Here is a 17,085-nt window from a genome sequence, read left to right on the forward strand (position 1 = left end):
CTTCTTTCTTAAAATTAAAAGGGAGCCAAAAAATAGAATGGAAGAAAGATAGCCTCTTCAACAAGTGGTGCTGGCAGAACTAGTTAACACCTGCAGAAAACTAAAGTTGGATCCTTCTTTGTCACCCTGCACTAGAATTAGCTCCAAATGGATCAAAGACCTGGAGGTTAAAGCCAACACACTGAAAACTTTACAAGAAGGAATAGGAGATACACTAGGCCTCTTGGCACAGGTCGAAACTTTCTTAAAAAGGACCAAGAATCACAACAAGTCAGAGAAAGGCTGGATAAGTGGGACTGCATTAAACTGCAGAGCTTTTGTATGGCAAAGGACATAGCTAGTAAACTAATCAGGAAGCCTACAGAGTGGGAGAAGATCTTCACCAACCAAACAACGGACAAAGGCCTCATATCTAAAATATATCAACAACTCAAAAAATTGAATCACTCCAAAACTAACCTCCAAAGTAACAACCATCCCATTAAAAAATGGGCCAAAGACTTAAAGAGAGTCTTCTCTGAAGAAGAAACAAAAATGGCCTATAGACACATGAAGAAATGCTCAACATCTCTGGTCATAAAAGAAATGCAAATCAAAACAACTCTAAGATTCCACCTCACTCCAGTTAGAATGGCCAGGATCAAGAAAACTAATAACAACAGATACTGGAGGGGATGTGGCCAGGAGGGATCAATACTACACTGTTGGTGGGAGTGCAAACTCATTCAACCACTATGGAAAGCAGTATGGCAGTTCCTCAAAAGACTAAACATAGAGCTCCCCTATGACCCAGCAATTCCACTACTTGGCATTTACCCAATCATCCAGAAACAAAGACATACTAAATCCACCAGCACAACAATGTTTATTGCAGCACTATTTACCATAGCAAAGATATGGAACCAACCTAGATGTCCCTCAGTTGATGAGTGGATCAACAAGATGTGGTATTTGTACACAATTGAATTCTATGCTGCTGTCAGAAAGAATGACATTGCCCCATTTGTTAGGAAATGGAAAGACTTAGAAAAGATCATATTAAGTGAAGTAAGCCAGACTCAAAGAAACTTAGGCTCAATGGTTTCCCTCATTTGTCATAATCAGTAGAAACCTTGGGCTCTCCTAGCAGAGATTTACAATAGAGCAAAACTTTGATATATAAGGCCATATAGTATGACACTAAATGAAAGAATTTCTAGGATATAGAAACATAAGCCATATAATGAATGATTGTTGTTCTTAAGGTACTATGTTATCTCTCATCTCTTTTGCTGTCCCTTGGTTATCTCATATTGTTACAGTATCTACTTTGTTATCTGATATATTGGATATATTTGTATTTGGTTATTTGAAATTGGATAGGGAAGGGGGGAAAACAAGATGAGGGGTGGGGGTAGGGGAAGGGAAATGGGGACCAAGACATGTGAAAGGGTATCAATGTATGTGAATTAATGCACCTTCTATCTGGCAAAATCATGCAACCCTTCTATTAATTACAATAAAAAATATATTAAAAAATTAAATGAGCAAAAAATATATGTCACAAGGGGAAAAAAATTACATTGTTTGGATACCTCAAAAGACTTATAGATTGTAAACTAACATTTTCAGGGGGAAGAAAGCATCAAATGTTTAAGGGGAAAGTGCCAAAAATATCTAAAAAGCATAAAGTGGGCTGGAATGTAGCCCAGTGGCAAAGCACTTGCCTAGCAAGTGCAGCATCCTGGGTTCGATCCCCAGTGCCAAAAGATACAGCTTAAAAAGCATAAAGTATGAAGGAAAAGCCAAAAATATCTAAAAACAAGTAGTTTATGTTAATAATACATAGATTCCTTTCCATTGTGGTCTCTTTGCTCTCTTGAAAATGGTTTTAAGAAGCCAAATGTGGTAGGTCATACTTGCAATTCCAGCCATTCTAGAGGGAAACAGGGAAGAATGGGAGGAAAGAGGAGGGAAATAGGAGGAAACAGAAGGGAAACAGGAGTTTATACCAGAACAGGCCAAGTCAATGATGAAAAATCTATCTTGAAAACAAATACAAAATGAAAAGAGCCCCGGGTATGACTGGAGTGATAGAATGCATTCCTAACATGACCAGCACTCACAAAAAAGAAAAATTTAAGCAAAGCGACAAAAGAGAATATTCTTGTTCCTACATCTTCACAATTTAGAACTCTCATATTTATTGTCCTGCTGAAATCTTGCATCGGGAGCCTGGGCAATGCTATAAATTTTAAAGGGGAGAAGTGCAACATTGATATGAAGATTAAATGTAGTTGGGTAGTAAACCGTGAGAAAATTGCTTTGTTTTGTGTTGCCTTTCTTTTTGTGGTACTGACATTTGAACTCCAGGCCTTGTGCCTTCAGGCATCCCACCACGTAAGCCCCACCCCAGCCCTTCTTGCTTTCGTTAGTTATTGGATAGCATCTCCCGTTTTTGCCATGGGCTGGGCTGGATCTTCCTATCTATTCCTCCTGTGTAGCCTGGATGACACAGTGCTCCAACATACCTAACTTAATGGCTGCAATAGGGTCTTGCTAAGTTTTTTGCCCAGGCTGACTTTGATCCTTCCAGGTAGCTAGGATTACAGGTACCACCTTCCACACTCAGCCTAGAAAGCAGTATTTGAAACCAATGTGACTGGAACGTGCCATTGACTACAGGAACTAAATCCATACAAGTAAGAAATACCAGGATGCTTCTATTTTGCCACTCTGTTTCCTTATTTTTCCCAAGTTTTAAGATTTTTGTTACATTTCAGGTCATTTAGCCTATGTAGCATAATTCTTTAAAAAGACTAAGTCAACCATGAGAAGGGCATCAATGTATGAGATGTAATTCAGCTGACAATTGCAACTATAGCCCCTCTATACATTACAATAAGAAATAAATAAATTTTTTTAAAAGACTAAGTCAAAGCCTAACAAAGTAAGTACCAGAAGACAGGGACTTGCAATAGTTGGGAGAGCTGCGAAGCAGAAAGGGTAAAAAATGAAGAGGGGAAAGGAAGAGAATGCATGCAAGAATTCATTGTACATACCACAGAATTGAGAAAAAATAAGGGAAGGGGCCAAAGGGGAGTGAAGATGTTTAAACTGGTGGCATGAATCAGGATTCATCGCATACATAAACTGCTTTGTTAAATGTCCAAAAATTCAAAACATAACCTAAAATTAAGTAAGGAAAGGGGTGGGCTGGGAGTGGTGGGTGAGAATGTTGAAAGGGGCGACAGTGATTGCACTGTCTTCATAAATTGCTTCTGTAAACAGCAACGCCTTTGTACAACTCCTTAAAGATAATAAAGTAGTCCCCAAAATGCAAGAAAAAAACTAAAGGCTTTTGTTAGCCTCAAAAGAGGTTAAATTTCTAGTCCCAACAAGTATGTGGCATTTGCTAATAATTAGACATCGCTGCATTTAGCAAATCTGGTGGCTGCTAGAAGCCACTCTTATGTGCCACATTCTCACTGGTGTGACAAACCAGGTGCCATTGCCTTTCTTACAGCCAGATCTGTAGAACTTGCCAAACAGAATATATGACCAAATAACTTCTGTAGAGACAGAAGTCACACACACACACACACACTGACTACAAGAAAGCAGTAGACATCTTAACATAGTAAGTAAGAAATATCAAAGACATTTCCTCAATGTATCTATCTTTTAATGATGACCTGTTGTTTCCAACCCCGTGCCTGTACAGTTGAGCTAGTAACTAAATGAAATGCTTTTAGCACACTTGGGTTCCTCTCCTTGCCCAAATGCTGTAGCCATTGCCTGGTACACTCCCATTTAGGGAAAATATTGTAGACAAAGTTATTCTATCTGTGTCACTTAGCAGCACTGTGTTTAAGTAGGTTGTTTGTTCTGAGAAAACTTAAAAAAAATAACTTGTTTAAATTGGATCCCAATTTAAACAGCTAAGGAAAACTTACCAGGTAAGTCTCCTGGTTTGAGTATTAACTCTTTCTGTTTTTTCCATTTATACATTTCTAGTTTTGTCTAAATTTCCTACATTTATAGCTTCATTCAGAAATGGTATCTTTGAAAGTTACATGTAATCTGTTTTCTCCAAGAATGATTCTTACGCTGACAAAACTACCAGTATCTTACTTCTGGACAAAAACATTTAGATGAGCAGAAACATTGTAGGATGGTAAATTGGGTTATTGGAGAGATGTTACTGAAAATAATGAAGAGAGAAACATCCAGAATTAGTAACATTCAAATGGTCCAATCTAGGAGCCAATGGCTCAGTCCTGTAATCCTAGCTACTAGAGAGCTGAGATCTGAGGATAGCAGTTTGAAGCCAGCCATGACTGGGAAGTCTGTGAGGCTTTTATCTCTAACTGTCCAGCAAGAGGCTAGATGCAGTCCTCACAGGCCAACGGCAATGAAAGAGAATCAAGGCTCAATGCTGTCCCAGTTCTTTCTTTAAGAGGGATTTGGCTGATGGGTCAATCATTTCACATTAACCAAGTCCAGTTCAAACATACCTCCTTTGATCATGGAATTTCAGCTCATATCCATTAGGAATTATTTTCTAAAATCAGTGTCCCATGTAAAATGGAACTTATAGAAAATAGAAGTCTTTCATGCACAAGCTCTTGAAGACTGGTTCAAATATATGACATTTTTTTTCTTTTAGAGTTTGCAAAGCTGAAAGGATGTCACCTAGAAACCTCTATTAAAGGTTTTAAATGGAAAAGTTATACTTAGGACATTCAAACAACCATTACTTATTCCCAGGGCTACTTTCAAATATATATATATATATATATATATATGTATCTGTATACACATACATATATGTATATATATAGAAAGGGAGAGCACTAATTGGAGCGTGTAGAGCAATCTCTTGGCAATACTGGTTACATTAAGAAAGGTTACAACTACCACATGAACCAACCACCCAACCATCCCACTTCTGGATACAGTGAAAGAAGGATCTCAGAAGGGTATGTTCATATTTACATTAATAACAGCATATCACACAATAGCCTATGTCAAAAGAATACAGGTAAGCAAAGCAACAAAAGAAGCCTTTGATCATCCAGAAATCATGTATAAAACAAGAACAGAAGGTTCATAAGTTTGATTATATCAGAAGACAGGTGTCTCTATACATACAGGAATACATAAAACAACACAAAAAGCTCACCACCAAAAAAATTAAAAGGCGCCCAGAGTTTGGCCTAGTAGTAGAGTGCTTGCCTAGCATGCACAAAGACCCAGGTTCGATTCCCCAGTACCACATACAAAAAAAAATCCAGAAGCGGTGCTGAGGTTCAAATGGTAGAGCTCTAGCCTTCAGAAAGTCCAAGGACAGTGCTCAGGCCCTGAGCTCAATCCCAGGACAGGCAAAAAACAAACAAACAAACAAAAAAAGGGTGGGGGGAGGGAAATGGGGACCATGATATGAGAAAGGGTGTCAATATTTGTGAAGTAATGTACCTTCTATGTAGTGACTATAATGTAACCCTTCTATTAATTACAATAAAAAAGTATATGAAAAAATTAAAAGGCTGACAGTGAAATTGAATTAAAGTTTGCATCATTTAATATAATTCATTTAGCAATGCTATTTTACAACCAAGACTTTCAAATCATCATCAATAACAAACGATTAAAACCACAAGTCAAAAAATGTTCAAACAACACTGACAGGCAATTTTTTAAAAGAAATGCTCATAGCAATAAACGGATGTTAGTATCTGCAACCATTCCTTTATAATGCAACCATAATATATAAATATGTATAACAAGATAATTCTTCGTTATTGAGATAGGCTATCTCCAGATAAAATATTAGGGAGAAAAGTCAATAAGCAAAGCAACATGCATGGTTTTCTTCTGCTTCTGTAGAAGAATATACACATGTTGTGTGTATTTGCATACATGAACATACAGTTCTTTGACTGTATACACATTTATGAAGGTTAATTAAGAAAATACTGGGAAGTAGAGGTGTGGCTCAAGTAGCAGAATGCTAGACTTGAGCAAAAAAGCCAAGCAAGAATGCAAGGTTCTCAGTTCAATACTCGGTTCAATACCAGCATACACACAAAAATAAAAATAAAAAATAGGAAGAGGAAGGAAGGAAGGAAGGAAGGAAGGAAGGAAGGAAGGAAGGAAGAAAGGAAGGAAGGAAAGGATGAAGGAAAGGAAGAAAGAAAGGGCTAATAGTGGCTGCCTCTCTGTGAGGTTCCAGATAAACATCTAGAAAACACATTCTTCACTGTGTTATATAAAACTTTCTATTTGTTTTTGAACTTAACAATGAAGAAATGCACTCAGAACTTTTTTTTATTTAAACAACCAAAAAGAATGGAATGAACAATAACCCCAAGAATGTGGAGTATAGGGAAATGGGCATTTTTTTGTGTTTCTGGCACTCATGAAACATAAGGCATTCCCTTTGGGGGACAATTTATAGAATGAATAGAGAAAGCAGAAAGCACAAATCTCCATACCCACCCCCCCCCACACCTGTCACTCCAAAGTGATTCTAGGGAAGAAAATAACCAAGGAAAAAACAAGATGAATGGGTGGGGGTGACGGAGAGAAAGTGGGAGAACAGCATGGGAAGGGGTAACAATGTTCAAGCAGTAAAGTACCAAAAGAAAAGAAGGAGTATAGCTACTACCTGATGAATGTAACTGTAACCCTCTGTACATCACCCCAACAATAAAATTTTAAAAAAATTAAATGTAAAAAAGAAAAGAAAAAGAAAAGAATCAAGCATAACTCTAAAAAATCATGTGTAGTGGCATTTATTGCCAATTCAAAAGTAACACGTATTTTCATGTGAAATTTAATTATAGAAACTTGGTACTTTCATGCAATGGAACCTTGAGCAGATAAAAGACTCATAGTGGAAAAGAATAATTTTGGACCTGAGAAAGTACCTTTTGCTTTATCTATTTATTTCCTTCCTTCCTCTCTCTCTTTCTTTCGTACTTTCTCACTTCTTTCTTCTTTTCTTTTTTTAATTTTTTTTGTGGGTTATGGGACTTTGAACTCTGGGTCTGGGTGCTGTTCCTGAGCTCTTCAGCTCAAGGCTATTGCCCTACCCCATTAGCCACAGTACCACTTCCGGTTTTATGGTGGTTAATTGGAGAAAAGAGTCTCATGGACTTTAGTGCCCAAGCTGGCTTTGAACCACGATCCCTCAGATCTCAGCCTCCTGAGTAGCTAGGATTATAGGTGTGAGCCACCAAGCCAGGCTTAAATAGTTGTTGTTTTTTTTTCAGTGCTGGAGCATGAACTCAGGGCTTGAGCACTGTCCTTAGGCTTTCCTCAAAGCTGGAGCTCTACTACTTGAGCCACAGCACCACTTCAGGCTTTTTCTATGTATGTGGTACCAAGCAATCCAACCCGGGTCTTTGCATGCTAGGCAAGCACTCTAACACTAGGCTAAACTCCTGGCCCCTGGACTCTTCCCGGCCCCCGCTTTTTTTTTTTTTTTGATCAGTCCTGAGGCTTGAACTCAGGGGCCTTGGGCACTGTCCCCAAGTTTATTTTGCTCAGTGTTGGTGCTCTACCACTTGATCCACAGCTCCACTTGAATTTTTTGGTAGTTAACTAGAAATAACACTCTTTCTGCCCTAGACTGGCTTCAAACCCCAATCCTAAGATCTCAGCCTCTTGAATTGCTAGGATTACAGACATGAAGCACTAGTTCCTGGCAAGAATCAGATAATCCTTATCATGGAATGAGCTAGTGTTATGCAGCCCTACAGATTATGAAGGAGGGAAACGCCTTCACGTAAAACTCAGTCAAATAAGCAACAAAAAAACTACGTAAAGCAGATACAAGACTTCTTGAGAGCACATTGGTGCTATCAGTCGCAGCTCCTCAAGCAAGGTGTAACTTTTTCTGCTAACCTGTTGGAAGAGGAAGCTGCTCAAAAAAATGCTCTAGGAATGGATTGTGGCTGATCAGGGCAAAACTTTTTGCCACACTCTGGGAGCTGGTGATCAAGACCAGCCTAGTTAAGTGAGAAATCTGTTGCTAGGATTCCAGTGCTTCAAAAATCTGTGGGACGACAGGAAACTGATGAGACTGACTTGGCAAGATGCCATGAAGATCACAGCAATGCAGTATGCTGAGAAACGCGGTCCAGAACGATAAGAGAATAAAAAGAAATGTGTTGATGTGAGATTGGAACTAACAGCCATCATCCCTCCCCGAAGTCACACAGTCTGGGTCTAATAAAGGAATGACGAAAGAATATGATTTTTCTGCTCACAGTTGCCTTTATAAACATTTTGTTTTAGGAGTTGTTGTTTATTTCACTAAATCCTTCGTCCGATGAGGTCATAGATTTCATTTCAATTCATATCTTTTAAAAAAATTATTTCGGGGGCCAGGAGCATGACCTAGTGCTAGAGGGCTTGCCTAGCATACACAAAGCCCTAGGTTCAATTCTTGGTACCACATACACAGAAAAAGCCAGAAGTGGAGGTGTGGCTCAAGTGGTAAAGTGCTAGCCTTGAGAATGCCCAAGGACAGTGCTCAGGCTCTGAGTTCAAGCCCCATGACTGGCAAAAAGAAAATCATTTCAAGCTGTCTTTCCCAATAAAAAGGGAACAATCATAAGCTGAACCTTCTCTCCCAGGTGGGATGGAGCAGGGGCAGTGAACGAAGCCAAGGTAACAGCTAGCCGTGGGGCAGTTCCTCAGAAGTACCCCTAAATTAATATTCTTAGAATGACTGAAACAGGTACCCATGGTGCCTGTGCATACTCTATCTACAAAGACTAATCAGGAAAACGCCTGTTGGTGACCTGCAAATTGTAGCTGCCATGAGCCTTGGCAAATCACAAAGAAAATGGAAGCTGACTTTGGATTATGTCCATTTCTTTTTCTGCATCTCTCTTGTATGTGTACAATCCCTTCTCATCTTCTTCCAAGCATCTAGACCTCTCCTATGACCCACTGGCCATCCAAGGACACCTAAGAAAGGCCTCCTCATGCCTGTGATCCTACCTATGCGGGAGACTGAGGTCTGAAAATTATGGTTCAAAGCCAAGCCAAGCAGGAAAATCCATCAGATTCTTATTTTCAATTAACTACCAAAAAACTGAAGTGGAGCTATTGCTCAAGAGATACAGAGCAAGCATTAAGCAAAAAAGCTCAAAGCCCTGAATTCAAGCACCAGGATTGGCATAAATTTAGTTATTTAATTAATTGATTGATTAAAAGAAAGGCAAGGAATATATTTCCATTTCTGCACTGGTATGAGCTGAAGTGTTGCAAACAAAAGAATAGGATTCATGAGAATCATATGAAGCTGAGACTTGAATAAACTCTCAGTTTGAAAGTAGAAGGAATAGCCTTATTATTCCTAATATTCATCAACTGAATTCATAAGAAAAAATAGAAATGTAAGGTTTCCTGAAGTATCTGGTAGCAAGTTCCTTAAAATGCAATAGGTCAACTGAAAAGACTAGCAAACTAAATTGATACTCATTAGCATAAAAATAAGATATATATATGCATATCATATAAACACACACACACATATACACACACACCAAGAAACCCTTATTTACCAATCTCAACTTGATAGAGAAAAAAATCCTTTCTGTTTCTATTCAGAGAAATAGTATTTCTTATTTGTAAGCAGAACAACACTTTTAAAAAATAAAATCACATCCTTCATGCCTTAGAATTACATTGGAAAGTTAGAAAATTATTTTTTTGCCAAATGGATATGTAGTGGATGACAACCAGATATCAGGTATATTTTAAATTTTTCATTTAAAATGACTCATGCCTTTTTTTACAATGTAAATTAACTGCCTGATGAGATGAATGCCCTGTGAACTCATTGGTTATTTATAGTGGTGATTTTATAATTGAAATAAAAATGTTATCTCAGGGGAAGAACAGATGCATGGCTTTTTAAAACCGTAGTATGAAAAGTTGCCAACTTTAAGTGACTTACATGTGTAGATTTTTCCTCTCAAAAAACTCATAGAAAAGCTTTCAGAATACATGACAGGGAGCATCATAAGGCATTGTTGATGGGACAGCATTCCAGGCTGTCCCATTTCATTATGACCAGAAATTTTATAACCAGTGGGAAAATACCTTTCCTAATGTAGAAGCCTGCTGGAGTCTAGCAAGACCTAATGATACAGATTTAACCTCTGATTTGTTCTTGCATAATGTAAATAGCAATGCAGACACTTCCTTTTTGATCTTCCTGATGATAGAAACAAAAAGATATTGAGGATGATTAGCAATCAGTGACTCTACAACTCAAATGTATAATTATGACAGGTCATTATTCCCCAAAGCCAGGACAATATGATCCTTATTTTATCATGGGTAAGCCATAGCTGAGGCATCAGGTGAGAATGAACTCTCAGAAGGCTTAGGACAGTTTTATTCACAGTGGCACTGCCTGGCATGAAGCAGCAGGCCTCTGTGACTATCCCTAGCATTCGAGTAGACTACAAGCAGCTCTACCATTTCCTCATTGTACCATGCGTGGTCAGCCAAGCCCAGCCTTGCTGAAGATTTGCTAACAAAGCAAAAGAACCTTTATCTGCACCCTTATTTCCATCTACTAATCAATGTTCTGGATTGGAATATAATGGTTCTTTAAAAAATGGTCAGGTTCTCACATGTGAGCAGAGGGGCAACATTCTAAATGAGAGAGATATGGAAAGCATTTGGGTTATGATAAGTCTTCCAGGAAGAATCTTCTAGATGGAGAAAATAGTATCCGTTTAATGCAATGACCTATTAAAACTTGCATGAAAGTGTTTCCTGAGATGAAGAGGAAAGTGAGGATAATTATAACAAGAATTATCCATCCTAACAAGAGTGTCTAATGAGAATGATGCAAAAGAACATGCAAGGATTTCACTTGGTCCTTATCTCAGTATCAACCCAACACGCCATCACACACTCTTGATCCATGGGGTATTCATTTCTGTACCTGAGACACTGTGTCCTCCAATCCACTGGAGGAATTACTGTGAACATGCATATTCTTCACAGTGCAAAGCCAAAGCTTGATCAAAAAAGGAAAGACATTCCGAAGAAAGGAGCTAGAGATGAATTCAAGGGAGAAAATGAGAGAAGTGAGATTCTTGCTGATTTTGGTCCTGACTGAGCCTGGAAAAGCTAGCACTCAAATCCCTCTGAGAGGATTCCTGGTAACAGGCCAGCGGTGGGAAAGGGAGGGTTGGTCGTCATACCTAGAAGATGGTCACAGAGGGTAAGACCAGTGGCCAACTAGTGGAGATAGGGAGTTCCCGTCAAGAATGATGGGAAGCAGGGTTCCAGGTGGAAGACAGCAAAGGAGGAAGGGTGCAGGCATGGACAGATCGGGGTCTAAGATGAACGATCTCTGTAAGGCTGAAGACCAAGAGATCTGACTGAAAACTGAGGTACCTTGACCCTGGGATTTAGAGGCCAAGCAGAATCCCAATGGCTAGAGCCTCAGACACTCCCAGATCAGGGTACACCATGGGAACTGAACCCAGGGTATTGACAGAACCTGGGAGCAGGAACTAAGAAAGCATTTGTAGCCAGGTCTGATAGGGACAGCAATAGGATTGTGTGGTACCCAGTCAAAGTAGGAACATCCCAAGCTCACTTTAGTCTCTCTGATCACAAAGAGCCCTTTATCACCTCTAACCTTGCACTGAGAATTCTGTGGCCGTGGGCAAGTTACATAACCTGTCTAAGACTATTTGTTAATAGACTAATACTTTGAGCTTGCTGAGAGGCTTAAATAAGATAATCTATGCACAGTGTCTTGTACATGGTGGGCTTAATAAATACCCTTTTCTTTCCTTTGCTCTTTGCTTTTTTTCAATTCACCCCCTACTAAACTTGCTTAAAGAAAAGTCATTATGAATTCCTGAGCCCCACCAAGTTGTACAACAGCACCAAGGACATGTGACCTCTGCAAGTCCCATGGTGACGAAAATATATGATGTCTTAGTTCATTCATGCCTCTATAACAAAATGCCATAAACTGGATGCCTTACAAATCACAACAATTTATTTCTCTCAAATCTGGAGGCTGGAATTCCAAGTCAAGAGTGTTTGGTGAAAGCCTCCTTTCTTAGATGCCAACTTTTCACTCATGTTCACCTGTTGGAAAGGCAAAGAAGGCCTTTAGGGGCTAGCATTCTCTCTCTCTCTCTCTCTCTCTCTCTCTCTCTCTCTCTCTCTCTCTCTCTCTCTCTCTCTCTCGCATACTAAGACTTGAACTTCAGGCCTTGTCACTCTGTCACTGGAGCTACACTCCATTCATTGAACAAAGCAACTATCCCTTGTGAAGTTTAGCTGCCACGAGCTAAACTGCGACGCTGGACACTCACGACTCATGCTTATAACCCTAGCCAATAAGGAGGCGGTGATCTGAGCGCCATGATTCAAAACCACCCTGGGCGGACAAATCTGAGAGAATCTTACTTCTTATTAAGCAGCAAAAAAGCAGGAAGTAGTAATGTAGTGAAGAGATAGCGCACCAGCTGTGATCAAGAAAGCTTAGCAAGAGAACAAGGCCCTACGTTCAAGCCTCAGAACTGGGGTGAGTGAGGGTGTTGAAAGAAGTTTCCTGTGATGGGAAATGAGGAAAGAATCTTGGTCACCACCTTTTATCCACATTGCATTTTAGAAGCCAAGTCAACACTTAAAAGACAAAGGAAAGGAAAGAAAAAAAGGAAGATGGGAAAGAGGGATAAAAAGAGCCACAGCACCACTTCCAGCTTTTTCTATGTATGTGGTACTGAGGAATCAAACCCAGGTCTTTGTGCATGCTAGGCAAGCACTCTACCACTAGACCAAACTCGTGGCCCAATCCTCAGTGCTTCTAAAAACAGAAAATTGAAGGAGTAAAGTGATATAGTTAGGGATAATAAATACAAATATTATTTATACAGGAACGATTGTGAAAAGTTCAGAAGAATTTATAGATAAAGTATTGGAATTAGCATGTTAAATTAGTATGTTGCTACATGTAAGAATAATAATAAAAGTTGGAACAGTGCTGGCTTATCCCTAGACCCTAGCTACTCAGGAAGCTGAAATCTGAAGATCGAGGTTTGAAGACAGTCCATGTAGACAACTCTAAGAGACTCTCATCTTCAACTTACTAACAGAAAGCTTGAAATGGAGGTGTGGTTCAAATGGTAAGAGCACCAAGATTGACTAAAAAAAAAAACAAGAAAGTGACAATACTCAGGCCCTACTACACACATACACACACACACACACACACACACACACACACACACACACACACACATCAATGATGAAAAAAATCTATTTTCAGCTAATCTCAGTTACAGTCAGAACTGAATTTTTTCTAAAAATACCTTCAACAATAACATAAACATGTCCAGTTCTCAAGGATAAATGCAAGAAATGATATAGTCTACTTAGAAAACCACCCCAACCATAAAGACAAATTCAAGGAGACCAAGGTAAATGGAAGTCTAGTTCTTGATCACAGGTTATAACGTTCAGTACTGGAGATTCTTTCCCTGCCTACGTGAGCCAGAGTTTGTTTTGGGACCATTACCAAAGAGGACCAGGGCCTTGTGCTGGGGATGACCGCACTCCTGTACCACCAGCTTCCTCGCTCATAGATGGAAATGTCTGTCCAGTGTCATCACATTGCATCTTCTCCGTCTGCCCAAATCCATTCAGTCAATGAGAGCACATCCTCTACGAGTTTCTTCCATGTGCAGCTCATTTTAAGTTCATTTCTCTTGCCCTCAATTCTACAATAATATTTGACATGTAATTACCCGTAATATTGCTTACAAATGCTTACATTGTCTGTATGGAAATATGTATTTAACTTGTCACTATTCATCTCCCCAAAGAGAATATTTTCTCTAAGAGGACCAAATCCAGTCCCCCCGCCCCTCTCTCTCACTCCACTTTTCACACAGGAACTTCTCTGGACACATTAACACATGTGGTTTGTTTGAGAAGCTGTAGATTGCCACAGTCACTGGACCAGATACGAAACTAGACTACCCTCTGCTTTCCAGCCAAGTACGTGCGATTGCCCAGGATCTTAGAAATGTATGATTTATGTGACTCTTTATTAATTAATTAGAAAAATATGGCCAACCATCATCTTGGGAAGCTTGCCAATTCTCAAGAATTAATGCAGAAAACTAACCATCGGATTTTACCCATAAACTCTCTCATCCAAGTCAAAGAACAGCCTTAAACAAATGGAGAAAACAAACAAAAGCATTCAAGACTCTTTAAGTAAGGTCACAGTTAAACATGTCACTGCCACAAAATACTCCACAAACCAAAAATCTCAAAATACTCCAAGGCTGGCTCAATAAACACAAAACCAAGGTCCGAGCAACAAGAGCAGATGAGAGGAGTCATGAGAAGAGTTTGGGCATTCATTTCTTAATGAGAGACTACAGGTGGGCATGTTTTAATAAGAGAGTTTTAATGAAAGAGTTTTAAAAAGTTTTACATTTTAATACAACACCTTCCATGAGCTCACACACAAAATACACTCTTCTGAATTCAAACTACAAGACAAAAAAATGAATCAAATGGCTGTAAATGTGCTCCCTAATTTCATCTGTTGACAATAAAGAGAACACTTAAAATGAGGAACTTTAGCTCTTAAGATGACCCAACAAGGCATATTTCACCGGTCCCTTGAGATTCCTAGAAGACAAGTTACAAAAACAGATTCATAAATTTATTTCAAGTGTTACCATCTGCAAGAACCCTGGGTTGAAATCGGAGAAAGACTGGGGCCTGGAGGGCCTGGAATGGTCCCTGATGTTGCTGACCCTGTGTTTTCTCTGATTCACAAAGATCCTTCAACCTGGTGGCATGGCCCTCAACAAAGTAAACACACAACTCTTGCGCTTGGGAAACAGTAAGATCAAAAACATACAAGGTAGGGGCCGGGAATTTGGCCTACTGGTAGAGTGCTTGCCTAGCATGCACGAAGACCCATGTTGGATTCCTCTGTACTATATACATAGACAAAAAGCCGGAAGTTAGTGCTGTGTCTCAAGTGGCAGAGCTCTAGTATTGAGAAAACCCAAAAACAGTGCTCAAGCCCTGAGTTCAAGGCCCAGGAAAATATATATATATATATATATATATATATATATATATATATATATATATACAAGGTATTTTTTATCCCTATATATAATAATCTCTCCAAGAAAATGAAAGTGAGAGAGGGCAGCGGGGGAAAAAGACAGGGGTCTTTCATATCACTAGCATCATATGGTGATCTTTGATTATCCAATCACATTTCTGTATGCAAATCTCTAGCATAATCAGGTAGACACCTATTCCAATGCCAGTTGCAGGAAGTCCTTTCTCTAAAGCTATCCTGTCCTCAGAGATGGCTTCCTGCAGAGGGGCTCAAGCCTTGCTTCAAAGTTGGGACATAAGAGGGGCTGGGTGGCTGCTTCTAGGCCCCCGAGGCTAGCTGGAGGTCCACACTTCAATGAGCATGTTCCTTCTACTAGCTCAGAATTTTGCAGAATCCTCTGCTGTGATTGTTCCTATCTTTCACAGAGACAATGGCTTTAAAGAGGTCTAGATTTTCATTTCAGGACTTCAAGACTGTGAAGCTGCTGAAATCCAGAAAATGGATTCACAAAAAGCTGGGCACATTAGTGCCAACTAGCTAATCTGTCACTGCTGCATGACTTCAGCACCGGGGCCCTGGGACTGCTTTGTCTAACTACCGATTATTGCCTACAGAAGAGAAGCCAAAACGTTTTAGCCAATCTGTCAGAATTTCTACAATGGAGGCATGCCTACCTCTCCTGAGACACTATCTCTCTCCCCTGTGAGCCCCTCTCCCAGCTCTGACCATGAGTTACTCACCCCAAAGTTTTGGATTCCCTGCTGAGGACCTGTTCTCTTCTGCTTCCATTGTTCCCACCAGTTGTCCAAGGTCTTGACCCTCATCTGTGTCCCTCACAAAACTGTTCCCATGCGGGTAGGGCAAAGTCAGTGTCTCACAATGGTAAAGTGCCACCATCTGCTGAAGGCCAGACACACTGCTCTCAGTTTTCCTTGACATACTGCAGACTCATTTCAAACAACACAGGAACGTCCTTGGCGTGAATGTCAGGCTCTCTGAGAAGCCATGACTACGGTGCTGTGGGCATTTATTTAACAACTACTTGTTAGATGAATAAATTGCTCTTACAAAGGAATGAAATATTTCTACACAGCCATGCCCTGAACATGTGGTGACAATTGTAAACTAGCAAGAGTCTGCCACGAGGAAGCTGAGTCAAGGGAAAGCCTGGATCTTTCTAGCAGCTTCTACCATCTTGTCACAGCATGGGGCACAGTGCTTAGGACTGAGTACTTAAACTGTACAGGTGAACAAATCAATGAAAATGTTTAGCATCCTCTGTTCCACACCTGTGCATCCGTATATGTCCAAGTGTCTACCCCTGTCTGTCTCCTCAAGACTTTTGTCCCTTCCACTAGCAGTCCATCTTACTTCACAATCTAGCTACAGCGGTCTTGGTATTCACATCTGATTTGTGTTATTTCTGCTTTGGGAGCCTGAGGTCCCAACCAAGCCCCTGAGTCATCTTTGTACTCCCTGAGTCTCCACGAAGCCCTGCACTCCACCACGAATGAATCATTTCTGACTCTCTTACAAGCCCAGTCCCATCCTTTTTCTTGATGCTTCTCCTCAAGTCGTAACCCTCACATGCTGCCCTGGTCTTCCTGCCATACACCTATTCCTTCTTTAAGATTTCAATCTTAGATCATTTCCCTCTGGACGAATCCCTGGCCCGAAGTCAGATGGTGGGCCTCTTGTTTTATAACATTATTTTGCCACTACTGGGGTTTGAACTTGGGGCTTCTAAGATCCTTGTTCATCCATATCTTTAGCCAAGGTTTTTGCTGGTTATTTTCTTTTTTTTCCAAGTCCTAGGACTTGAACTCCAGGCCTGAGCACTGTACCGGAGCATCTTGTGCTCAAGGCTAGTGCTCTACCACTTGAGCCGCAGTACCACTTCTGGTTTGTCTCTGAGTAATTTATTGGCGAGAAGAGTCTCATGCACGTTC

Source organism: Megascapheus bottae, chromosome 8 (genome assembly GCF_031878675.1).
Source record: "Megascapheus bottae isolate mThoBot1 chromosome 8, mThoBot2.hap1, whole genome shotgun sequence".
Lineage (NCBI taxonomy): Eukaryota > Metazoa > Chordata > Mammalia > Rodentia > Geomyidae > Megascapheus > Megascapheus bottae.